The sequence below is a fragment of the Spermophilus citellus genome (assembly GCF_964194105.1).
Source record: "Spermophilus citellus genome assembly, chromosome: 16".
Lineage (NCBI taxonomy): Eukaryota > Metazoa > Chordata > Mammalia > Rodentia > Sciuridae > Spermophilus > Spermophilus citellus.
Window position 1 is genome coordinate 87,595,219 of NC_138196.1, and position 26,090 is coordinate 87,621,308.

Sequence of the window (26,090 nt, forward strand, 5' to 3'; positions counted from 1 at the left end):
TTCTGTCTAAACTAGTTTTTTTTTTTTTTTTTTTTTGCAAAAGTCAACAATCTTTTATTGTGGCTTCCTGGAGGCCCACAGCGGGGAGGGGAGCGCCATGCTGCCCTAGGGCCTGGAGCAATTGTTGCGAGCCCAGAGCAGCAAGAGGGAGGGGGCCAGGCCACTGGAAGCTAGCCAACCAGCCCACCCCATTGGCACCCCTTGGGAGGCGGTAACCATGGCGACAGCCATTGCCAAGCACGATTGAAATTCAGGGCGTCACCCAGGCTGTTTCAAAAATCTTCCCACACAGCGTGGAGGAGGGGAGGGGAGGCCCCAGCAGCCCGCAGCCCGGCCAGCCTTGACGCAGGAGGCACACTTGCGCGCTGGGGCACCTTGGGGGCGCTGGGCTTGGCCACCTTCTTCACCGTCTCGCTCCCCGCCAACGCTGCTGCTGCCTTTGTCCTTGGCAGCACTGCCTTCGGGTCACGCTTGTCGGCTGTGGATCCTTTGGCAGGCCAGGGGGCGGCGCCTCTGGCTTCTGGGGCTTGTCTGCGGCTTGTGGGGGGCGGGGCGCACCCTCACAGGCCTCCAGCTTCTTGAAGTTGAACTGGAAGGAGTCTTTGGCACCCTTGCCATTGACCTGCAGCAGCCAGTCGTCCTGCATCAGCACTTGCATGGAGCATTTGAGGTAGGTGCGCCCTTTGTGGTGATCGAACCACTGCTACCTTCCTGGCCTCCATTTACCTTCCTGGCCTCCATTTAGATGGCGCCACGCTTGCCCAGACTGCAGATCGGATAGTCTGTACCACCAGCTGAGTGTGTACTTGCCCAGCTGGTTCTTCTTGCCGCTGCCCCCGCTGCTGCCGCCACCCGCCACGCACTGTTTTCTTGGCCTTCTGGGCGCCCGTGGGCGGCAGGGCCTCCTCCACTCCACCTACATGGTGGCCAGTGGGTTGGTAGTGGTGGTGCGCAGAAACCGGGGAAGAGGAAGGTGAGGGGCCGCGCGGGCTCAGGGCGCAGGTGGCTCCACCACGGGCCTGGGGTTGGGTGGCAGGGCTGGGGCTGAGCGGGCCAAGCGCGTGGTGGGGGGGGGGGCGGGTCTGGGCAGCTTGGGGCTCGGGGAGGGCTGGGGGAGCTCGGGTGGCGCAGGCGCTGCTCCGAGGCCTTGGCGGCAGAGCTCAGCTAAATCAGAATTCTTTATTCAGAAGTTTCCTATAGAGATCTTTCTCTTCATGTGAAACAAATGGAAGACTGGTGTTCATAAACATGACTACAATTTTTCTGAAAAGGGTTTGAGGGGAACAAACTTCTTGGTGCTTTTCCATGTAGAGCACATGGCGGGCAGTTAATGCATTTGAGGTTAAGTTGTTCAGACAACACAAGCAGAATTTATGGAATATGGATTACTTTTGTTTTTTTTCCCCATTTCTGAAAGTTTGTCGGTCCCCTTATACTTTTTTTTTTCCAAGTAAGACGTCCTTAAGTTGAATTTTGATGTTTCATAGTTGTTATAGTTTTTATAAGAATGTATTTGAAAACATTTATTCTCTGTGTGCACAGTTTACTTGGGAATCTAGCTCCATGATCTCTCTTGGCTAGGAAGCCTGTATAAGGACTTTTTCCTTCTGATACTGAGGACTGGTTTCATAGGAAACTCAACCATATAAAGGTTACATACCTTTTTTCCCCAGGAGGACTTCAGCTTTGCTTATCCAAGTGTGAGTGTGGTCCTAGAGCAGCATATCTGAAGCATCCTGGATCTTGTTTGAAATGCAGACTGGTGGTGTACATGAACCTGTGGGAAGCACCAGACAAGATATGTGACCCTCAGACTTGAGGGTACTACCAGGATTGCTGGACTAGTACAAAGTTTCTGATTCAGTAGTGGGTGGGAGCCTGAGAATTTTAATTTTAACAAGTTATCACATGATGCTGATGCTGCTGGTACAGGGACCATACTTGGAGAACCATTATACTAGAGTGTCCTCATTGTACATTTTTCTCCTCTTTCCTAATTTCGTACTCCTTCAAATAGCTTTTTAAAAACAGATTATCATATCCTTTACTTGATTGAAGGGGGAAAAAGCATATATATATATATATATTTTTTTTGCGAAGACCACACCAAGATTGCTTTTCAGCATCTAATTTCAGAGCAAAAAATCTCTTTAAAGCTTGGTTTGAAGTCTTATCTATAGATGTCTCTTTCTCTTCTTTCTGTAAGTATTTTTTTTTAATGTTTAAAAATTCTTTTAATGTAGATAACACGTTCTTATGGTTCAAAAGTTAAAATGACATAGGCATGCTTGGGAAAATCTGATTTCTAATTGCTTTGCCCCACCACCTTTACCCTTCTTTAGAGTAGGAGAAATGCCAGTGTACTATGTTCTTTTTATATAAAATTAGCATACAATGTAAGTAATTCTGTCCCATGGCTTTTTCTTTATATGCTCTTGAGATATTTTCCTATTAGTATTTATTTAGAAAGAATATAATATTTGTTTATAGAAAACACTTTTTTTTTTTTTAAAAAAAACAGCTATATTTAAACAGTGTCTATTAATGCCTTGTTTACTTAACCATTCCCCCTGGTGGGTATTTGGGTTGTCTCTAGGTTTATCACAGACCATACTGTCATGAAACATCTTGTATACATATCATTTTATACATGTGCAGGTACATCTCCTAGAAGTGGAATTGCTGCACCTGTGGGCAGTGCGTTTATAATTTTGTTAAATACTTCCTTTCTTAAGTGTTGCACCATTTTTAACTCCCATAAGTACAGTTTCTCTTAATTATTCATGAAGGATTGGTTTGAGGACCCCTTTGTGGATACTGAAATTCAAGGATGCTTGAGTCTCTTATATAAAAAAGCATAGTGTTTGCATATAACCTATGAACATCCTGCACATACTTTTAAATCATCTTTAGATTGCTTAGAAAACCTAATACAATGTAAATGCCATGTAAATAGTTGTTACAATGTATTGCTTATGGAATAATGACAAGGAAGAAAGTTGGTATGTGTTCAGTATGACAATTTTTTAAAAAAATATTTTCACCTATGATTGTCGAATCCAGTCTGAATATCACAGATACAAGAGGGCAGATTGCAGTGTATGAGAGAGTTCCTATTTTTCTGGGGCCTTTCCAATGTAGTGTGTTTACAACCCTTGAATTTGTTAACAGTTTGATAGATGAGAATTATCAATATAGAGTAGTTTTAACGTGCATTGCTATCATTATTAATGAGGCTGAGCATCTTATGCTTAAACTAGCTGTATTTTTTTTTCCTGTAAACCCTCTGTTCATGTGTTTTTTGTACATTTTTGTTTTGGGTTGCTATTTTCCCCTTATTAATTTCTAGAAATTTATAAATTGGAGAGATTAGCCCTGTGTGATATAAATCGTAGTTTTTACAATTATTTATTTATTTATTTCATTTACCTTCACATATTTTGATATATAGAAGTCTTACTTTTTTTTTTTTTTCCGTTGAATTTTACAGTTTATATTGTTCATTATGGTATCTGGAGTTTAAGTCACTGAAAGGCCTTCAAGATTTTTAGAATTTGCCCATGGTTTTTTTTTTTTTTTTTTTTTTTTTTTTTTTAGTACTTTTATGGTATCACTTTTACATTGAAATGTTCAAACCAGGATTTATTCTGGTGTTCAGAATGATACATAGGTTCAACTTTATCTTTTTCTGTGTGCTCGTTCTTTTCACCTGTTGGTTTTAGAGCCCTTATTTGAATATTCTTACTGTATTGTTAACTTTGGGATGCATTGGGGTGTCTCTGGGGTTTGTATTTTATTAGTCTTTTTCTTCATATACCAGTATCACATTATTGGTTTTATAAAAGTTTTAATATCTTTTAAAACTAGTTTTCCCTTGTTGCTTTTCATATTCCTGGCAATTCTTGTTTATTTTTTCCATGAGTACCTTAGAACTGTTTTGTCTAATTCCAGAAAAACAAAAACCCAAAAGAAATAAAAATGAGATTAAATGTATACATTAATAAATGTATACATTTTTTAAAGAGAGAGTGAGAGAGGAAGAGGGGGGGGAGAGAGAGAGAGAGGCAGAGAGGTGGACACAACATCTTTTTTTTTTTGTATGTGGTGCTGAGGATCGAACCCAGGCCGATCGCATGCTACGCGAGCGCGATATCACTTGAGCCACATCCCCAGCCCTAAATATATACATTTAAAATCTATTTATCTTCTCCAAACTTCAGTTTCCTAATCTGTGAGAAGAACAATACTGCCTTTATAAGAAGACTGGGAAAATTAAAGGAGAAAATGTATGGAACTCATCACTGTCTCTTCCACCACCACCATATGCTGAGGGGGTGGTTCTTTTTTTTCTGCTTGTACTTTGCTCACTTTTAAAGAGAGAAAGAAAGAAAAGAACGACAATAAAAAGATATTGGAGTTGAAGTCACAGCTAAAATCTTTCTGTTTTTAGTTTGAAGATAATCAGTGCATTTCAGAACAGGAAACAAACAGTCTTTCCTTCAAGGCATTCCTGCTTATCCCTATCTTGGGTGCACCCTAATAACAGTGCTACTCAGCATTCCCCAAAGGCCCTGTGTATCCTGTGATGCCATCATTTCCACCCAGATTCTTCCACACCTCATTCTGCCACTTAAGATATGTTCTACCCCTAGCCCAGTAAAAACCAGTATCTGTCACTTCAAGAAGCTTTCCTGTGTTGTGGTGTCAGCCTTGGTAGATGGGATGCTCCTTGAGAGAAACTGGGTCTTTTCTGTATAGTAAAGAATCCCAGAACCCAGCAAAATACCTGACAAAGTTTGCTGAGGGCCATTGCCAAGTAGGAATGACGCATCGAAATTTCCTTGCCAGCATACCCCATGTTAAAAGGTGACCCTGCTCAAGGACGAGGGTGGATCCAGGTTTAGGGTGTATCCTGCAGGTTTTAGGAAGTATCCCGGTTTAGGATAATTTGGGTTTAAGGCGTTCCCGGTTTAAGACTTGGGTTTAGGGAAGTTCCAGGTTTAAGGTGTACCCTGCGGGGGAAATAGGGCGTATCCTGCTGCCTCAGGCACGCCTGATCCTTGAGTTCCCCTTGAGTTCTCCTGAGATTCAGAAAGTATTGGAGAAGAAAGCCTCGTGGAGTAGGTGAATTGGGCGGCGGCAGAACTGGGATTTTTCCCAGAACGTGTGTGTAGAGGCCGGTGTGAGTTCGGGAATAAAGAATTGCTGTTTGAATCTACAAGGTGTGTGGTGGCTCGTGATTCTGTGCCCAGCCAAGACTGCGGCAAAAGTTCACATTGAGATGTTTGTTATACAAGCAAATGAAGAATTCACTTTGGACTTTTGCCTTACATGTCTGGGTAGCTCATCTCACCCATTACACATTAGCCTCTAGAATACAAAGACTATGCCTCTTTTCAATAATAGTAATGAGAAATATAATAAATAATAGGGGTTCAGGTGGTGAGTGGCAGATTTTTTAATTACATGAGAGGCTATAACAGTAAAAACATTGGATGTTTGTTATGTTCTTTTTTTTTTTTTAAAGAGAGAGAGAGAGAGGAGAGAGAGAGAGAGAGAGAGAATTTTTAATATTTATTTTTTAGTTCTCGGCGGACACAACATCTTTGTTGGTATGTGGTGCTGAGGATCGAACCCGGGCCGCACGCATGCCAGCGAGCGCGCTACCGCTTGAGCCACATCCCCAGCCCTGTTTGTTATGTTCTAAGAACTATTTTAGAGCCTCTGATGTGGATTATCCTTCATATTCCATAGCAATCTTCCTAGTTGGGCATTGTTATTATACATATGAAAAATAGGCCCAAAGAGGGGGGCTGATGTGACTTGCCCTCAGTCACACACAGGCAAGTGGGAGAGGTGGGGTCCAGGTGCAGGTACTCATTGGTTCTATAAAACCATGGTGCCCCAGACATATGCACTGAATGCAATCATTTATGTAGGTTAGATTTGTAGTGGTGCTCAACTTTACTTCGCAGTTGTCCCATTCTTTCAACTTGTGTTTTGTCCTGATTGATTTCAGATGTTCACATCCTCCAGGAGGATTTCTCTGACCACGTTTGCTGCTGGCATGTAAGTATTTGATAGAAAATAATTTTTACATTGTTTCCCCCCCCCCCCTTCTTTCAGGTTCATAATAAAAGTGCTAAAGAAAGAATGTAAGACAGGAAAATAACTAAATATTTTTACTCTGCTAAGTGTTTTATGATTTTATATTTTAAAAATTCTTTAATTATTATTTTTTTTAGTCTGCTTCCTTAAGGTGTAAAAGTGATATTGTTTTAGGAGTTTTTGAGTTGATAGAACCTATGGGTGGTAAGGTGGATTCTAGGATGTGGGCTGTTTGAATAGTGATGTTTGTCTTTCCCTATCTTTTTGAATCTAATATTTTAATTTCTATTATCTCATCATTTTAAAATTTGGTTCTGGGAAGGAGATCCTATATTACATCTACTTGCAACATTCAATGAATTCTTTCCTCTTAAAGAGGAAGTTGAAAAGATTTGAAGTAATATTGGTGATATTGAGGCACTTCTTTATCTTAAAAGTTTGTTGTGATTTTTTTATTATAATAATTAGAAAAGTTTCCACCCATATAAAACAACATAAAGACAAAAATAAACCCTCAACTTCTGCACAAAGAAATGACCACCATTAACACACTTTTGGAAACTTATTGATGGATATGAAAGTATATATAAAACTTTAAATAAACAGCAGTCTCTTTATATATATGAAACTATATGGTCATTTTTAATGTGTTTTATATATCTCTATTTGTGAGTTGAAACTGATGTGTATAATCATGGGTGATCAATTTACTGGCTTCCTAGTTTTCTTTTCTTCTTCTTCTTTTTTTTTTTAGTTGTCAATGTATCTTTATTTATATATGCGGTGCTGAGAATCAAACCCTGTGCTTCACACATGTCAGGCAAGTACTCTACCACTGAGCAACAACCCCAGTCCTGGCTGCCTAGTTTTCCATAATTTAGAGGCATCATACTTTATCTAGCTATTCCTTTGATAACAATTTAGATTGTTACTAGTTTTTCTTTCTTGTAAATAATGGTATGTTGATGACAGTATACTTATTTATCTTCTTAGAGTTATAACTGCCAGGTCAAAGATTATATACATTTTAAATATTGATAAATATGGCTAAGCTGTTATCTTAAAAGTTATCCCCCTCAATGTCCATGAGAATCCTATTTTTAAAACCCTTGCTCATACAAAGTTTTGTTAATCTTTTTAATCTTTGCTAATCCAGTAGGGGAAAAAAAGTACATTTTTTGAGATAATATGTTTTTTATTGGTACTGTGGATTGAACCCAGGGGCACTTCATCAGTAAATTAGATCCCCAGCATATTTTATTTTATTTTTTATTTTGAGACAGGGCCTTGCTGAGTTTCTGAGGTTGTCCTTGAACTTGTGATTCTCCTGCCTCAGTCTCCTGAGTTGCTGGGAGTACAGATGATTTCCACTGTACCAAACTATTGAAGGAAACCTTGTGTTATTCAAAGACTTTTTTCATTCAATATTCTTATTAACATAAAAAAATTCTCTTCCTTAAGAACCTACTTGTGATTCTTATGTGTGAGAAACTCTTAGGCATTAAATGGAATGATAATATCTAAATATATTGAGTTATTTTTAGGTCTTTTGACTTGATTTTAACTCATTATTAATATTTAAAACTTGAGGGTTGGGGTGTGGCATAAGTGGTAGCATACTTGCCTGGCATGCGTGAGGCACCACATAAAAATAAAATATTTTGTCCACCTTAAAAAAAAAAAACCTAAAAACTAAATATTTTAAAAAATATTTGAAAACTTGATCAGCCAGTTATAATTGTTTTGAATATAGAATGTTTTCCTCTGCAAAGAGCAGTACTTTGGTGTTTTATTCACCTGTAGGGAAGCCTAAAGTAAATTTCAAAATAAATTTCTTAACATTTTTTAAACATGGATACCAATTGCTAAATAGCATACTAAATATGGATTTTTATAATTGGGTGATAATAGTGTTTTTGAGTTATGTAAACTATGTGATTGTGCATTCATGTGTAAACCTATGTGTGTCTCTTCAGTCCAAAAGATTTTATCACTTCTTGATGTAAATATTATTTTTTTAACATTTTATGTTTGCTTTAGATTTTATTTCAATTAAATAAGAGTTACATATAAGGATGGTCTCACATGAAGCAGATGCACAACTTTGTCATTGACCTACTGTTTATCCTTTGGTTTAATAAAAAATAAAATAAAATAAACTGTCTTCTATATATAAAGTACATCTAGATTGCTTTTCCTGAGTGTGCTTGACTTTTCACTTCAATTAACATTGTTTCCTGAATACCCAGAGGCTGGAACCATATGATTCAACTAGTGTTTTATTCACCAGTTTTCATTCAGCACTGAATACCTTCCTACCTGGTAGGCATCCACAGACACCAAAATGATTATTTACTTGATTGATTGATTGATTGATTGATTGATAGATACTGGGGATTGAATCTAGGGGCACTTTACCACTGAAACACATCCCCAGCCCTTTATTTTATTTTAATTTTGAGACAGGGTCTTGCTAAGTTACTTAGGGCCTCACTAAGTTTCTAAGGCTGGCCTTGAATTTAGGATCCTCCTGCCTCAGCCTCAACCTCCCAATTGTTGATGTGTATTGTCATTATTATGTTAAAGATGCAAAGAGAATAGTGTAAATTTTAATTTAGAGAAGACTAACATGGTTTCATTTAAATTTAGATGTGCATAACTGGCACTTGCTGTCATAATGTTTGATGGTACTTTGTTTCAAATTTTGATTTGGACTATATTCTATTTGATTTTAATAATCACATAAGCCATTTATTTTAAATAAATTTTTCCATATGGGCAGAGTAAGTATCTGAACTAGGTATGCTAGTAGATCATATTTAAGATCTGTTTATGTTTCCAGTATAGACATGACAATATTTTTCACAATATGTTGTTTGAAAATAAGGATACAGTGAATGCCCCCCAAATAAAGTAAATATAATTGTATGGTTCACATTTTTAAAAATAAAAACAGAGAATTAGTTTTTGCCAGGCTTTGAGTAGAATGAATATGTTTTTGTCTGGGACCTGCCTGTGAAGCTTTTCTGACTCCTAAACCAGTTTTTCACAGCCAAAGTAAACAGAGAGATGGAAGAATTAATAATCTAATAGATTTAAGCAGTATTTTTGTTTCTATTTTATATACTTTATTTCTATTGGAATACAGGATTCTAAAGACTACATGTAGTTATTCTGCTTATATCAAAGAAGACATTTGGCATTTGTTTTTTAGGGATGGGCTAGCTTCACTTAGCATAATCTGCTCTAATGCCATCCATATCCCTGCAAATTCTATGATTTTGTCATTTTTAATGCAGAGTAATACTCCATTGTGTATAAATGCCACATTTTTTTTTTTTTATCCATTCATCTATTGAAGGGCATCTAGGTTGGTTTCACAGTCTTGCTATTGTGAATTGTGCTGCTTTGAACATTGATGTAGCAGTGTCCCTGTAGTATGCTCTTTTTGGGTCTTTAGGGAATAGACCAAGAAGGGGAATAGCTGGGTCAAATGGTGGTTCCATTCCCAGCTTTCCAAGAAATCTCCATACTGCTTTCCAAATTGGCTGCACTAATTTGCAGTCCCACCAGCAATGTACAAGTGTACCCTTTCCCCCACATCCTCGCCAGCACTTGTTGTTTGACTTCCTAATGGCTGCCAATCTTACTGGAGTGAGATGGTATCTTAGGGTGGTTTTGATTTGCATTTCTCTGACTGCTAGAGATGGTGAGCATTTTTTCATGTACTTGTTGATTGATTGTATGTCCTCCTCTGAGAAGTGTCTGTTCAGGTCCTTGGCCCATTTGTTGATTGGGTTATTTGTTTTCTTATTGTTTAATTTTTTGAGTTCTTTGTATACTCTGGATACTAGGGCTCTATCTGAAGTGTGAGGAGTAAAGATTTGTTCCCAGGATGTAGGCTCCCTATTTACCTCTCTTATTGTTTCTTTTGCTGAGAAAAAACTTTTTAGTTTGAGTAAGTCCCATTTGTTGATTCTAGAACAGAGTAGGGACGAAGAGCATGAGAAGAAGATTAACATTAAACAGGGATGAGAGGTGGGAGGAAAAGGGAGAGAGAAGGGAAATTGCATGGAAATGGAAGGAGACCCTCAGGGTTATACAAAATTACATACAAGAGGAAGTGAGGGGAAAAGGAAATTTAAAAAAAGCAAGGGGGAGAAATGAATTACAGTAGATGGGGTAGAGAGAGAAGAGGGGAGGGGAGGGGAGGGGAGGGGAGGGGGATAGTAGAGGGTAGGAAAGGCAGCAGAATACAACAGACACTAGTATGGCAATATGTAAATCAGTAGATGTGTAATCGATGTGATTCTGCAATCTGTATACGGGGTAAAAATGGGAGTTCATAACCCACTTGAATCAAAGTGTGAAATATGATATATCAAGAACTATGTAATGTTTTGAACAACCAACAATAAAAATTTTAAAAAATTTAAAAAGACTACATGTAACTAGTTTTAATTAGTATTTTTGTAGAAGTCATTTGCATATGAAACTTTTAAAATCAATTAAATAATTCTCTAGCAATTTTTATTTGCACTTTAATTTGCCTAGCAATTGTCTCTTTTTTAATATTTATTTTTTAGTTGTAGTTGGACACAATACCTTCATTTTATTGATTTATATGTGGTGCTGAGGATCGAACCCAGGGCCCTGTATCTTCCAGGCAAGCACTCTACCACTGAGCCACAACCCCAGCCCCCCTAGCAAGTGTTTCTTAATACATAGTTCAAAATTATATCAAGGAAGACGTGAAACTACTGAGTCTTCATTATTGGGCCAAATTAATGAGGTTTTCCTGGACTTTTTCTTCTGGTATCTCATTGTGGCTAATGTTGTAATCTTATTTGTTTTCTAAAATATTGAAGTTCTAGGTTTTTTAATCTCTTTTTTGTGGCAGTACAGGAATTTCTTTATACAGTGCCTTTCATTTTACTGATGAGTTAATTTCTTTAGTTTTGTGCTCTAAAATGTACTAAAAATATTCCTGGAAAGTGAGGGATTAAACAGAAATTGTAAGTGAAATGAAGGCTTTATCCTTTATTTCTCCTGTTAGCAGCATTTTTTTTTTTAAGAGAGAGAGAGAATTCTTTAATATTCATTTTCTAGTTTTCGGCAGACACTCTTTGTTTTTTTTTGTTTGTTTGTTTTTGTTTTTGTTTTTAAGAGAGAGTGAGAGGTGAGAGAGAGAGAGAGAGAGAGACTTTTTTTTTAATATTTATTTTTTAGTTCTCGGCGGACACAACATCTTTGTTGGTATGTGGTGCTGAGGATCGAACCCGGGCCGCACGCATGCCAGGCGAGCGCGCTACCGCTTGAGCCACATCCCCAGCCCGGCAGACACTCTTTGTATGAGGTGCTGAGGATCGAACCCAGGCCACAAGCATGCCAGGTGAGCATGCTACTGCTTGAGCCACATCCCGGTCCCTTGTTAGCAGCATTTGTTAAAAGTTTTATACTACATTTAAATAGATATTAAGACTTTATTACAGGGCTGGGATTTTGGCTCAGTGGTAGGGTGTCTGCCTGGCATGTGTGAGGCACTGGGTTCTATCCTCAGCACCACAACAAACAAAGAAACAAATAAATAATTACAGCTATTATGTCCATCTACAACTACCAAAAAATGAAAAAAAAAAAAGACTTTATTACATATTAAATGAGTTGGATTTTGTGCATTTGAAACAGTGTTTTCCTATGTTAGGCATAAAGTTTAGTTTAGACTGGGAGAGTACATGATCATTTGATTGGAACGTTGGGTAGACAGAGAAGTTCGGTATTCCTGAGCAGAATTTGAGGCTGTGGACTCTGAGATGAAACAGCTTTGCAATCAGGGTGGTAGTACTGAGCTGCAGTAGGAGGAGAGATGCTAAGTGCTCCTGAACAGTGTAGATGAAAACCCTCAGGGCTTCCTTTTATAGACTCTGCAACTGACCAGGTCTCCCCCAGGGACACTGTTAACTCAAAGTCTTATGGGTGGAGTTTTAGAAAGTGGAGGGAAGAACAGTAGCTCTGGGGCACAAGGTCCATAATGAGCTCAGAGCCTAGTGAAACTCCTTAGGGATATCCCAAAGTTCTGCTTGTCCCATTCCCCTGAGAAATTTCCTCCCTCCTAACCCTGAAAGTTTTGTCCAGTGTGTGGCTTGATGCAAATTTGTGTGGAGCTAGGCAGAGCAAGTCTATTACTACAGAATCTAGATGCTGTCTTTAAATAGACATCAGCATGGGAATATGGCTGAAAACCACTATCCCCCTCCATACACCTTATGTGTAGCAGTGCAACTGGAATTTAACACAGTCTTTTCCTTCTTTGGTTTGTTTAGAGAGGACACCTTCTTGAAGATTGTGTATGTGTATGTTAAACCCCATGTGTTTTGTTTTAGATATATTTCAGTCTGTTCTAATATAACAAAGTTTTTCAGTCTGAACATTCTAGCAGCCATCACTCAAACACTAATTGCTGTCAATGGGAAAAGATATCTTCCCACATCTTTTTTTGGTCCTTGAAACCATCCCACTTTTTTTTTCTTTTACCTTAAGGACCAATTACTGACACTTGGGAATTATAATCAGATTGCATCAATTTTTATGAAAAGGTTAACAATTATTGCACTGCAAAATGTGCATTTCTTTCTAATAGAGAGTGTTTTTCTCCATGTCTCTCTTTCTCTCAGTTCAGTGCTTTTATATACCTCTTAGGTGAATGAATGCTTTGTGTCATGCCCTGAGTTAATACATTTAAAGAGACTTTATTGATAGTTTTTTTAAAAAACCTATATGGGAGGGGAATGAAGGAGGAATATTCTTCATTCAATGTGAAATCTTAATAGATCTTTAGATGTTCACAAGGTAGAAGGATTGCCATTGTTAATTACACCTTTTCTGGTATAAGTTCTGAAATCAGTATTTGATGTAAAGAGTTGTGAACAGTGAGGATTTTTGTGGTGGCATGTGGATTGAGCATTGCACTGTGCTCTTTGTATAACTTTATTTTGTTCTCACAACAACAAGGGCTCAGTAAAATTGTGAAATTTGTCCTTGAGCATGTAGCTAGCAGGTTTAAAACAACAACAACAAAAAAAAAAACTTGAGGCTGGGGATGTGGCTCAAGCTTGCTTGGCATGCATGGAGTGCTGGGTTCCATCCTCAGCACCACATAAAAATAAAACAATAAAGATGTTGTGTCCACCGAAAACTAAAAATTAAATATTTAAAAGCTCTCTCTCTCTCTCTTTCTCTCTCTCTCTGAAAAAAAAAATCACTTGAATTCAGATCTTTCTATCTCTAAGTTCCAGTGCTTTCTTATGCATACAGAGAAGGGTGTTGGTAGAATCTTATAAAGTTGTATGTTACTTCAGAGTCTGTGACAGGAAGATTGATAGTATAATGCCAGCCTCAGCAACTTAGTGAGACCCTGTATTAAAATAAAAAGGTCTGGGGATGTAGTCCAGTGGTAGTGCACTCCTGTGTGGTTCAATCTCCAGTTCCACAAAAGAAAAAAAAAAGAAAGTTGTTAGAATGTTTCCATTGTTGTATTCTAGATAATGGAAATGTTGAAAAGACTGACAGTAATGCTATTCTGTCACCACCACTGCCATCATTCATATTATCCTCCTTATTTCTAATGTTCTTCAGCATCAAACTAATGATACCAGGGTTTCCTGCTCATTGTGTTCAATACAACATAGGCTTGTTTAATTTAGCAGCACTCTGAAATGAAATGTTCATGCTGCCAAGTACAAACAGTTCTGTGGGATGTTAATTTTGTTAGAGGAGAGAATGCTTGTTTTTCCTTGCTATGTGCTAATAAAGATGCTGGAAGATTTTCTTATGAGTATAATGTATTTTGACTTGTTTAAATCTATGTAATCAAAAAGAAGTGGGCAGTCCTAATAAACATTTTTCTTTTTGTAGGCTTTGGTTAGTTTCATTCTGTAACCTGCCAGCCAATTGTGAGTTGCATGCTCTTTTGTTCTTTGCTCTTTTTACTTTGGATCTGGTTTTGTGGATGGTTGCAATAGGGATTTATTGGTAGGAACATAGATTATTTCCCCATTTGAACAGATTGCATGTTTTTATGACACATTATCCTGTCAGAGGCAGAGTGATTCAACCAGACCCTTGTGCAGAGATGTTACTATATGACTTTGTGCAGCCATTTTAAAAAATAACAGCTTTGTTGATAGATAACTCACATTACCATCAAGGTCACTCCTTAAAAGTGCAATTCACTGAGTTTTAGTGTTTTCACAAAGTTGTGTGCTTACCCTGCTAATACTGAAATACCTTCATCATCTCCAAAGAAGACCCATATCCTTTAGCAGTCACTCTCCACTCACTCTTGCTCCATGTAGCTATGAATCTCCTTTCTCTATTTTTGGATTTATTTGTTCTGGACATGTTATATAAATGTAATCATTCAATATATAGCCCTTTGTATCTGGCTTCTTAGCTTGTTTTTGAGATAGCACAGATCAGAACTTTATTTTTTTTATTGCTGAATAGTGTTCTGTTATATGGAAACACTGCAGTTTGTTTATCCATTTATCAGTTGATGTATATTTGGCCTCTTTGTGGTTCTTATGATCATGCTGCTGTGAATATTTTTGTACAAGTTTTTGAGTTGACATATTTTATTTTGGGTAGATACTTAGGAGTAAAATGTATGGGCCATAAGAAACTCTGCCAGACAGTTTTATAAAGTGACTCTACCATTTTACATTCCCATCAGCATTGTTTGAAGATTCCATTTCTCCATATCCTTTCCAATACTTTGCCATGATATTTTTCCATAGTTGTCATCCTAATAGGTATTAAGTTACATCACATTGTGGTTTTGAAGTATAAATTTTTTCTTATTCTATAAATTGTCTTTGTACTTCTTAAGAAGCAAATAGGTTTTTTGTTGAAGTCCAATTTACCAGTTTTTTTGACTGCTTATGCAGTTTTCTCTGAAATTTTCTATAAGTTAAAAAAAAAACACATCTTATTTCTCAATATCTCCCATTAATTTTTTTTTTTACAGAAAAAAAATGATCATTTGGTTAACTACACAATGGGTTAGAGATACTAATAAATATTTTGTATTTTTAAATATTTTCATCAAATTTAATGGTAGAAGTCCAAGTTTTCTATCCTGATATGCAGAAAAAAATCAGAAAATGTCTTTGAGTGTTCTGCTTAGCTCAGAATGTACACATTATTCTGTAAACATTTATGGGTGTCTAATGTATTCTGAGGACTTCACTGGGATTGGAGATCCAGGAATGCTTGGAATGTGGTCCTGTCCTTAAGGAACAAGAGGTCATGTGCCAGGCTACAGATTTCTTCAGAGGGTAGTGGAGGGTACCACTGGAGGAGGAGAAGCACTGCCTGGGTAAGAAAGCCTCCCAGGGAGTCAGTGCTGGTGCTCTGTCTGCAGAGATGCATGGGTGACCGGAACCTATTGTTATAGTCTGTGATTATTCTTTCAGACACTTGCTGCTGTGTGTGTGGGGTACATTGGCACTGGTTATTTGTAACAGCATTTAGGGATATTGATGTAATGAAATGTAGACATTAATGTGATGACTTTGATACCTAGAAGCAAGCCTGAAGAAAGCTATTTTTATTTTTTTTCCAGGTTTTCAAAGTTTTCAAGAATGGAAACATCCTACTTACTAATTAATTGTGGTGTGTGTGTGTGTGTATTTGAGCTCCAGCCCAAACCCAAGCAGTTCTGGGTAGTCAGAGGAAAAATGTAGGTCAAAGAGGAACAGCTGTTTGGCCCGAGAGAATATTGTCTATAGAGAGTGGGGTGAGTCCTGTTAAGGAATTTAGATCTTTCTTTAATAATGGAGAGCCATTGACGAGTTTGGGTGTGTGTGGGGAACATGGTCCTTCCTGTTACTGTACCACAGATGCTGGTTGTGAGGAATAGGGATAGGACATTTATGGGCCTGTTGGATTAGTCCAGATGAGAGCCAATGAGGACCTGAGCTAGGGCACTGATAATAGAGGTGGACACACAGACTGGAAATGTTTAGAAGATGCATATTAGGATGCTTGTCTGCAACCAACCATCATAAGTTAAAAGGAGGATTACTGAAGAAGTGAGAGAGAGGGGGACAGAGAGAGAGAGAGAGAATTTTAATATTTAATTTATTTTTTCTTAGTTCTCGGCAGACACAACATCTTTGTTTGTATGTGGTGCTGAGGATCGAACCCGGGCCGCACGAATGCCAGGCGAGCGCGCTACCGCTTGAGCCACATCCCCAGCCCCCACCACCAATGTGTTTTTAACATTTATGTTTATTGTCTCAAATCTTCCTATTCCACACAGTAGATGTGAGCCTTTTAAAAATTTTTTCTTATTTTTTTTGTTTTGCCAAAGAACTTTCAGATGCAGCAGTTGAAAAACCAGCCTCTATCTCAGAGCAAAGCCTGTCCATGAAAGGGGGCCTGACCTCTGTCCTTGGAAAGACCCAGAGAGCACTTCTAGGCACATACCCACCCTGTTGAGTTGTTTATCTACAAATAACAGGAGAGATCTGCTGTTGCCAGGTGTCCCTGACTTAGTCAGGCTAGGTGGGGACCCATAGCAACCTCCTAGTAGCCACCATTCAGCATAAGACAGGGAAATACCTGGGTTGCCAGATGACCCTCCCAGTAGTTTATGTTGGGAAACCATGTAGTTCAGCATGAACACCCCTCTTGGCTTAAACCAATTAGTTCAAATGAATCCCCCTCTTGTAGTAACCAATTACCCCTACCCAACTTTTTCCCACCAGTGAATGTGCTAATCATGTTTTAGAGTTGTTTTATGATTTTCCCGTGGTGTGTGATGATTTGCTAAGAGAGGCTATGATGTATGTGAAGTCCCTGCCTTCCTCAAAAGTGTATTAAACTGTTGCAAACCCTGGGCTCAGGGCCTCTCAGCATCACCAGTTGCTGTGTACATGCGGAGGACCCAGCTAGCTCACAATAAAACACCTCTTTGCTGCTTACATTGATCTTGGTCTCTGGTGGCCTTTTGGGGGTCTGAATTTGAGCATAACACAGTGTCTTTAAGCAAGTTGTAATTTCAGGTAAGAGACACTTTTACTTTTTTTCTAGTGTCTGAGACCAGTCTCCTAGTGAGCTTCTATTTGCATTTCAATGTAAGTCCTGGCAGAGGTCCTGAATGAGCTAGGGAAAACTGCCTTTTTGAGCAGAAACATCAAGCCTAGGGAATTTGAAGCATTTTTTTTTTTTCTGAGTTGGTAATTGGACAGGTTTGAATGTCTAAAATTATGGTACATTACTTTCTTTTACCTTTGAGAACAAGTCTACAATGTTAAGCTTCTTACTGAGATAAGCCAGTTGCTGTTGAGCAGATCCACTTTTTTGTGTGACCATTCTTAGGTTTAGTCTTTCTCTCTCAGTGACAAACAGGTTAAATCTCTCTCCAAAGCCTATTTGTAACTGAGGGAGGGTAAACCTTTTGGTAATAGGCTGTTTAGATATTTTTAAGAGGTCTATGGTAAGAGATGAGAACAGAAAACCTGGCACTTGTATTAAAGAGAAAATTGACTTCTGTCTCCCTACAGAGAAGAAGAAGAAAAATACCCGGGACATTTGAGGCTAAAATTTGGCTAAGTAATAGCATAACATCTTATCAGGTGATGTCAAGCATTTGGCACAAGTTCTAAAATATCTCAATATAAAGAATACATTGATTACATCTGAGCACAAGGACAGTAATGGGAGATTTTAAACTGTCTTGTGAAGGCTAACTATGTGAACAGAGAGAACTTGGATATTTCTTACAAATTATCTCATGACATTTTTTTAAGTCCTATAATCTAAATTGCTAGTGTTTCTAATAATTATTTTACCTCTGACAAACCAATTCCCAAATGCAAGATTGTACAATATTTCAGAAAACCATTCAAAGACCAGATTGTTACAGTAAAACATATTTTTTAGACATGTTTACATCTATAGGTGACCATTTCAGCCAAGACTGTTGTCAAAAAACAATTTATAAGATAAACACATTATAACCAATGTCTTAAGTGCCAGAAACAGATACAGACAAAAACACAATGACAGACAAACCAGACAGACCAGGTAGTGAAAAATATCTTCAAGTTGCCAACTCCTATTTAACCATGACTCCTACATCAGTGGCACCAAAAATTTCCCAAATAGTGTATCAGATGCTCTTACAATTGGAAACCAGGGTAAAATCAAGGGTTTCTGTGTGGCAACTCTGCTATATTCTCTTTCTTTCTTTCTTTCTTTCTTTCTTTCTTTCTTTCTTTCTTTCTTTCTTTCTTTCTTTCTCTTTCTTTCTGTCTTTATTTTTTTTTAAAGTAGTCAAAGATGGATCAAATCTTACAGTGCAAGGAAAGAAGGTGGCAGTTCTCTGAAGCAAAAGGGCTTTCGGTAGTTTCTGAGAGTCCCTCAGTCTCTCTCTTTACTTAAAGGCATAACTCATCTTGTTCAGTCTAACCCCAGATACACTTTCCTGTCTCCCACCTTTCCAGGAGTCATCTCTCAACATCTTACATTCTTGGAATGAAAGTACAGTTGCTAGGAGTGCTAAGCTGTCCCTAGTAAGAGAAGTGTGAGCTTCTCTGGAGTCCCACCTGGTGTGGCAAGATTTCTAAACAAAAAGCTTGGTCCCTATCCAAAGCTAATTAATTCCAATTTAATATTGAGGAAACACTTTTGAGAAAAAGAAAATAGAGGGTTTATTGCTTTACTAGCAAAGAACCACAGGAGACTCCTGTTTCAAAGGCTCTGACTCTCTGGATCAGAAGGGACTAGAGGTTTCCAAAGAATTTTTTAAGAGTTATATTTCAGTAAGTGTTTCCAGCATGCCCTAATGGCATGTTAGAATTTACTTGTTAATTTGGGAGACATTAATTTCCTACATTCCCAGAAGTCATCTCCCTCCTGCAGTGGGTGTACTCAAGGGCAGCCAACTAGAGAAATAAAAGGAGACATTGTTTCCATAATCCTGCTTAACAAAAAGAGGGGTAAAGCTTATCAAAGTTCTCTAAAACACAGCTCAAAGGAATATCAGGCTTACTTGTTTTATTACCCATTTTTTTTTTGTTGTTGTTCAATTTTCTTAAGTTTTCTACTAGAGAAGACACACAATGAAAAGGCAGAAAAAAAATCAAGTAGAACACAGAACAAAACACAGGAGAACATGAAGCAGACCCCAAAACCCAGGGAGCAATACACAATGTCTTGCTAATGCTTCAGACAGAAGCGCCAATGTGCCTCCTAAGACACCTCTCTGTCTCCACCAAACCAATAAAAAGACAGTGTGATATCTTGCTACTGTCCTGGACAGGAGTGTGTTGTGTCCTATCAGACAACTCTCTGTCTTCCCCCATGCAAAAAAAAAAAAAAAAAAGAATCTTACCAACCAATATCAGAAAACAGTGCAACATTTCACTACTGTCTTGAACAGGAGTGTGTATGTGCCTCACCAGGCATCTCACTGTCCCCAGAAGAGATCTCTCTTAACCCAATACCAGATGTTATAAGAGTGCCACTTACCCATGAAGGCCTCCTTCACCAAATGCTTGCTAATCGTTTTAGTGAGTGAGGAAGTTTACTTCATCAATCTGATGCACTAAAGGCTCACCCCAGGGCCTTGGAACTTCAAGATGCACACTCCCTGGGGCAGCACTCCAGTCCTGGAAGCCCAGAGTGAAGATTCAGTTTCATAATTTTGGGTGGTCTTGTCTCACTGGAGTCTCCAGATATTTAACCTTGATGCAAAGAAAAGACCACCAACTCCAATTTTAAATCAAATTAAAGCAAGCTTGTATTTTTGTACACAAAAGCTGGCCAGCAACTTTGTCTTCTGAATACCTGTGGCTACATATCAGCCTCCCAGCTCTCCAGAAACAAGGATTTTTAGTATAAAAATATGCAAATGGAGGTGTCTTAACAACTACAGATAACAGGATTTTGACAAGCATAATACAAAGGCATATAGCAGGTTAATGATCTACATGACATGATAGTTCAAGGTAGGGAGTAAATTCAGAACTTAAAACCAGAATTTATGAGGCACTGCTGAGGTTTCAGACAGTGTTTTTATCTGGTCAAAGGGAGCCAGGATTTATGAGGTGCCACTAAGTTTTTTGAGAGTTTTGTTATCTTGTTAGGGAAAGCCAGGCGTGGGTGAGTTCAAGGCATGAGCAGGAAATCCAAACAAGTATAGAAATCACAGTAATTTATAGTAAAAGAGAAATTAGCTTTTTATGACTTTGTGATGACTCTCAATCTTAAAAAGGAATTAGGCTAGGTTCATTACCCTTCCATATGAAAATGGCTAATAGGCACATGCACATTGGCCTTTCTTATCTCCTCAACCAAAATCCCCAAAAGAAGAGGATTTTTCTTCAAAATTATGAATGGACAAGATTAGAAACATAGTAGAAGAGGCATCATACAACAGGAATTTGGAAACCTGAGGAAAGTTGGATTGAATTATATGGAGATAGCTTAATCTTGCATCAGTTGCAGGACAAGCTGGGAATCAGCCTAATTTTCATTATCTGAATCCCCAAACTTTTGGGAATAGTGGCATTTGGAAGCCATAAAAACCAAAGAGATGTGTGAGGAGAAATATATAAGAAAAAATCTCAGAGCCCTTCTGTACACTGGACAAATAGTGGCTCATGACTTTCACTATTTTCAAAATATATTTACCAACAAAATTTTTTCCTGTTTTTTTTTTTTTTTTTTTTTTTTAACCAGGGATTGAACTCAGGGACACTTGACCACTGAGCCACATCCTCAGCTCTATTATTATTATTATTATTATTATTATTATTATTATTATTATTATATTTAAACACAGGGTCTCTCTCACTGAGTTGCTTAGTGCCTCACTTTTGCTGAGGCTGATTTTGAACTAATGATCCTCCTGCCTGAGCCTCCCAAGCCCCTGAAATTACAGGCATGCACCAGAGCACCAGGTTTTTTTTGTACCTTTTAGCATCTTAAGGAACACAGCTTGGTCAATACCATTAAAATTTGTCTGGAAAAGGGAGTTGAAGTATGTATCAGAGGTCTTTACTCAGGTTAAGAAGACCACCATCCAGGAGGAGGTGTGGCTGCATCAGGTGCCACCTCTACAAGAGTCCTTCCACTGCCCTCCATCTCTATGCTGTGTCTTCCAAGTGGGCTCCTGCCCCTTATGCTACCCACCCTCCATCTCTTCTGCCCTGTAGGAAAACCAGCTCCTGTGGCTCTCAGGATGATCTGGCTGAGCAGAAGGTGGGAACACCACTGGAACATATGTATGACCAGATGCCTCTGAGAAAGCCCCAGTGATTCCTGTTAAAGGAAACCCCTCAGTAGGTCCACACAATGCCCAGACAACCCCGAGGCTGTAGTTTTCTTGACCCAGACATCAGCCTTCAATGAAACACAGGATGCCAAAGCCCTCAGTCTGGCAGCTTGCCCTGGTTCCCTGGGTGACAGGGCAGGTGCACAATGAAATAACTTAACACAGAGCTGCATTAGGAAGACTGGTGGCCCAGAATGACATGAATAAACACTTCTCAGAAGAGTATATTCAACTAATCAACAAATATATAAAAATGTTCATCATCTTTAGCAATCAGAGAAATGTAATTCAAAACTACTCTAAGATGTAATCTCACTCCAGTCAGAATGGCAGCTATTATGAAGACAAACAACAAGTGTTGGTGAGGGTGTGGGGAAAAGGCACACTTATACATTGCTGGTGGGATTGCAAATTGGTGCAGCCAATATGGAAAGCATTATGGAGATTCCTTGGAAAACTTGGAATGGAACCATCATTTGACCGAGCTATCCCTCTCCTCAGTCTATACACAAAGTACTTAAAAACAACATACTACAGGGACACAGCCACATCAATGTTTATAGCAGCACAATTTACAATAGCCAAACTGTGGAACCAACCTAGATGCCCTTCAGTAGATGAATGGATTAAAAAAATGTTGCATATATACACAATGGAATATTACTCAGTAATAAAAGAGAATAAAATCATGGCATTTGCAGGTAAATGGATGGAGTTAGAGAAAATATTTCTAAGTTAGCCAATCCACAAAAAAAAAAAAAATGGCAAATGTTTTCTCTGATATAACGTGACTTACTCATATTTGGTAGGGAGGTGGAGATTGGGAGGAATAGATGAAGTCTAGATAGGGAGAGGGGTTGGAAGGGTAGGGAGGGGGCAGGGGGTTAGCAAGGATAGTGAAATGTGATAGACATCATTATTTATAATACATGTATGAAGACATGAATTGGTGTGAACATACTTTATATACAAACAGAGATATGAAAAATTGTTTTCTATATGTGTAATAAAAATTGTGATGCATTATGCTCTCATGTATTTAAAAAATAAAAGCAAATAATAAAAAGAAAATGAAAAGTGGGGGCGTATCAGTATCACACCCTTCTTAGGCTCTCTCACTCAGGCAAGGTCACTGCTACAGCTCTTTTCTCGGCCTTTTACTGGCTCATAGGGAAAACAATCCTGTTGATGGGCTTTGTTTTTAAAATGGGGTCAATTAATGTCTCCTTGAGGTACTGGACATGAAGTCTCAGCAGACCATGTGGCCTGTGCTGTGTGACTGGGCTATAGAAGCAGCACAGAGTATCCATGGTGAGCACAGCCATGTTCTGATAAAACCATTTACAAAAAAATTACTGTGATTCTCTTGGCCATCAGGAAGACTATCTGAGATATTAGAATCATGCTTCCTGCAATCTAGGGAAGGTCACACATATGCAGCCAAAACATTTCATGTCACTGCAGTTGATGGCTGGCTGTATTCCCTGCACCACAAGAAGACCAAGATCATTCCTCTGCTGATTATAATGGTGGTTCTACTCGTGGTAATTCATATGGTGGTTTATTTCCTTTCCTATTATCTTTCCAATCTTTAGGTGGAAAGAAGTAATATAATACAATAAATGAAATTTGCAAACACATGTCAGTGACATATGATAATGACATATAATAAATGCCACATAAATGTCAAATGAGCAAACATTAACAGACATGGTAATGAGGATAGTGTGCTGGTGAACAGCCACCTGCAGCTGAAAGATGAAGCAAGCCCCCAATGCCACTCAGCTCATCAAATTCAAAAAGCTTTGCCATATTTCCAGATACTTCATTTGGACAGAGTTCTCAAAGAGACTAGTCCAGTCTGTCATTTTCATGTTAGGATACATGATTATAAGTCATTAGGAGGTGGTACCACAGTAAGCTGTAGAAACACCCACAATTTGCAGATATTCAGACAAGTTGTATACTGCTGATCTAACTGTGTGCATGTACCTTGGTTTGGAAAAGTCTAGCATTTTACAATCTAATTATTGTAGGCAAGATTTGCTTCTGATATGCAGGGCCTTGACTTTGAATTCTGACCGAAGTCATCCCAGGTCCACTCCTTTCTACAGCACAGCTGTTCTTGCAAAGAATCTATTCATTGTTTCTTTCATGCATTTACTTATTTACCATTAGAGGTTGTTTATGGAGGACCTGTTTGGTGTCAAGCTTCTCAGCAGACACAGGATAAACAAGGCCTCAAGTTGCTCCCAGCCCAGTGAGGAGACCAGTGTGCAAACTCAAACTTGTTAGCAAAAAAAAAAAAAAAAAACTGTAGCATTCATTTCTTGAAATGTATACTCATAATTATATGAGATGCAGTTTTTTAGATATACATATGTACTACCATTATATATAATTAAAAAATGATTACTACATCTCACATTAACCACATTTATTTCAAATTAATTTGTCTTTTGAAAACACCAATATATGACACTCTTTGGCTATATACATTTGGTGTGTCTTCAAATTTGTCACTTTTTGTATTATGTTCTTTTCTTTATTCTCCTTTTTATAGGATTTCTTTTTCCAAATTATTGAGATTAATGAATTTTAGACACTTCAATTAAACAATGTATTCTGTAGATTTTCTTTTTAACCTCAGATAAAATACATCCCACTTTTTATAAGCTTATTGTTATGTAAATGACTTCTAAAAACCTGCATGTATAACACCCTAAGCTGACTTTACTCTGGACTATTGATATCTGAGTGGAGGGGATCTCAAAGTAATCCATGGAAAAGGCAGAACTGGGATGGGTTGGGATGTGAGATTGGTGGATGTATTTGTGAAATAAAGGTAGAGAAAAAAAGTGCTGTGAAGGAAAGAGGGAAAGAATGACCAACTCAAGGTTCAGATTTAAAAAGTCTAATGGTGGATCAATGATAGCATGAGGGCAAGGGGTAGTTTCTTTGGAGGCAGAAATAAGGTAGAAAAAAAAAGAAGGTAACTCTGGCACAGTCCCCAATAGAAAGAGTCAGATGAATGGGTTATGTGTTTATTTCTTCCCTCCTTAGAGTGGAATTGATAATTCATAGTGTATGTTTCAGTAGGTAGTATAAAACCATTTCCAATTAGCTTTACCAATTTGTGTGGCCACAATCAACCTTTGACAATTCCAATCACATAAAATCTTTGTACTTTTTCATCTGTTTATTTATTTATTCATTCATTCATTCATTCCATTTTTTTCATTCAGTTTTGCTTTACTGTTATTGTGTATACACTCCTGGTGAGTATGCAATGGTACGTATGTATAACTTCTATAACATTAGATTAAAGTCAGCCAGCCTCAGCAACTTAGTGAGGCTCTAAAAAAATAAGCAAAACCCTTTTGCTTTATAGAATATTTTATTAAAGGCTGAGAGTGTTTCATAGCAAAAAAGCATATCTTATTTCAATTTGTAATATGAGAGAGAGATATCTTGCAAAAATAAAAAAGTAATCAGTGACACTCTTAGTATCAAGGACGTCAATAATTCAAAAGTAATAGTGAGCTAGTTGGAAAACTCATCTAGGTTATTAACTGCTTCTTGGGGAAGTTAGTCTGCTCTCCAATGTATAAAAGTGAGAGAGAAATTCTTTATTAAGTTTTATATAAGAAAAAAGAGGAGTTTTGACACAGCTGTAAGTTGACCTAGACTGGGTCAACTTTAGTGGGTGATTAGGGTTCTGCTAAGATGATAGATCCTTGAATTATTTGGAATAATGTGATTTTATCTAGTCTAAATAAACAAAGATAAAGGTCTAATATAAATCATGCTTGGCCAAGGAAAAAACATTTAAATGAAAAGTAATGTATGAGTAAACACATAAAACAATATTTAAGAAAAAGTTAACATTCAGAATATTTATGCAATTATATAATCACCAGTAATGTAAAAACAATGACAACTAAAGAAAAAGTGAATTAATAAAGGAACAAATAAATAATGGAATAAATTAATTAATAAATGAATAACTAACAAGTGCAAAGATGTAATGTGACTGGAATTGTCAAAGTCAGCTTGTAGCCATGACAAAGTGTAAAGGTACATGGAAATGGTGTTTTACTACTTACTGAGACATACCCTGTGAACTATAAATTCCACTCCTAGGTGGGAAGAGTTGAACACAGAGCCCATTCACCTGGCTCTCTCACTTGGGAACTGTGCAAAAAATTAACTTTTTCTTTCCCCCCAAATTTTATTGCTGCTTCCAAGAACACTACCCCTCTATATTCATACCATCATTGTAGACTTGTAGCATATGAACCCCTCTACTGCTCAAGTTTTTCTTTTTTTTATTGCTCTTTTTCTCCCTACTAGAATATAATAAACCAATACTTATTTTGTAATGCAAAATCTACATACTCAGCAGTCTCCAGTCTTATATCTTACTATATCCATTTCCTGCCTTGTGCATGACAATTTTGAGATCCCCTCCATCAAGACATCAATAGTCCAAAGTGATCAGAATTGGGGGTAAAATATGCAGAATATTAGAAGTCAGTCACACAATAAGAAAGCTATAAAAAGTGGGCTTCATTTTAAGGGTGAAAATAAAAAGAAAATCTATAGACTTCACTAGTTAAAATAAAGGATCCAAAATTTA

At 37.9% G+C, this 26,090-nt stretch overlaps 1 protein-coding gene across 7 annotated transcripts in view; it reads left to right on the plus strand.

Annotated features, from left to right (window-relative positions):
- The first annotated feature begins 530 nt into the window (after window positions 1-530).
- Window positions 531-26,090, plus strand: part of LOC308634814 (uncharacterized protein) — a 31,892-nt gene continuing 6,332 nt past the window's right edge. The window contains exons 1-4 of one of the 7 annotated variants that reach the window (XM_081268928.1): window positions 531-670; window positions 6,020-6,069; window positions 6,863-6,928; window positions 14,023-14,060. The gene's annotated coding sequence lies outside the window, so the exon portion shown is untranslated. Of the gene's footprint in view, window positions 671-835; window positions 974-6,019; window positions 6,070-6,862; window positions 6,929-14,022; window positions 14,061-15,333; window positions 15,485-26,090 lie in introns of those variants that run through there. The other 6 variants (XM_081268926.1, XM_081268929.1, XM_081268930.1 and 3 more) reach the window with 6 other exon arrangements.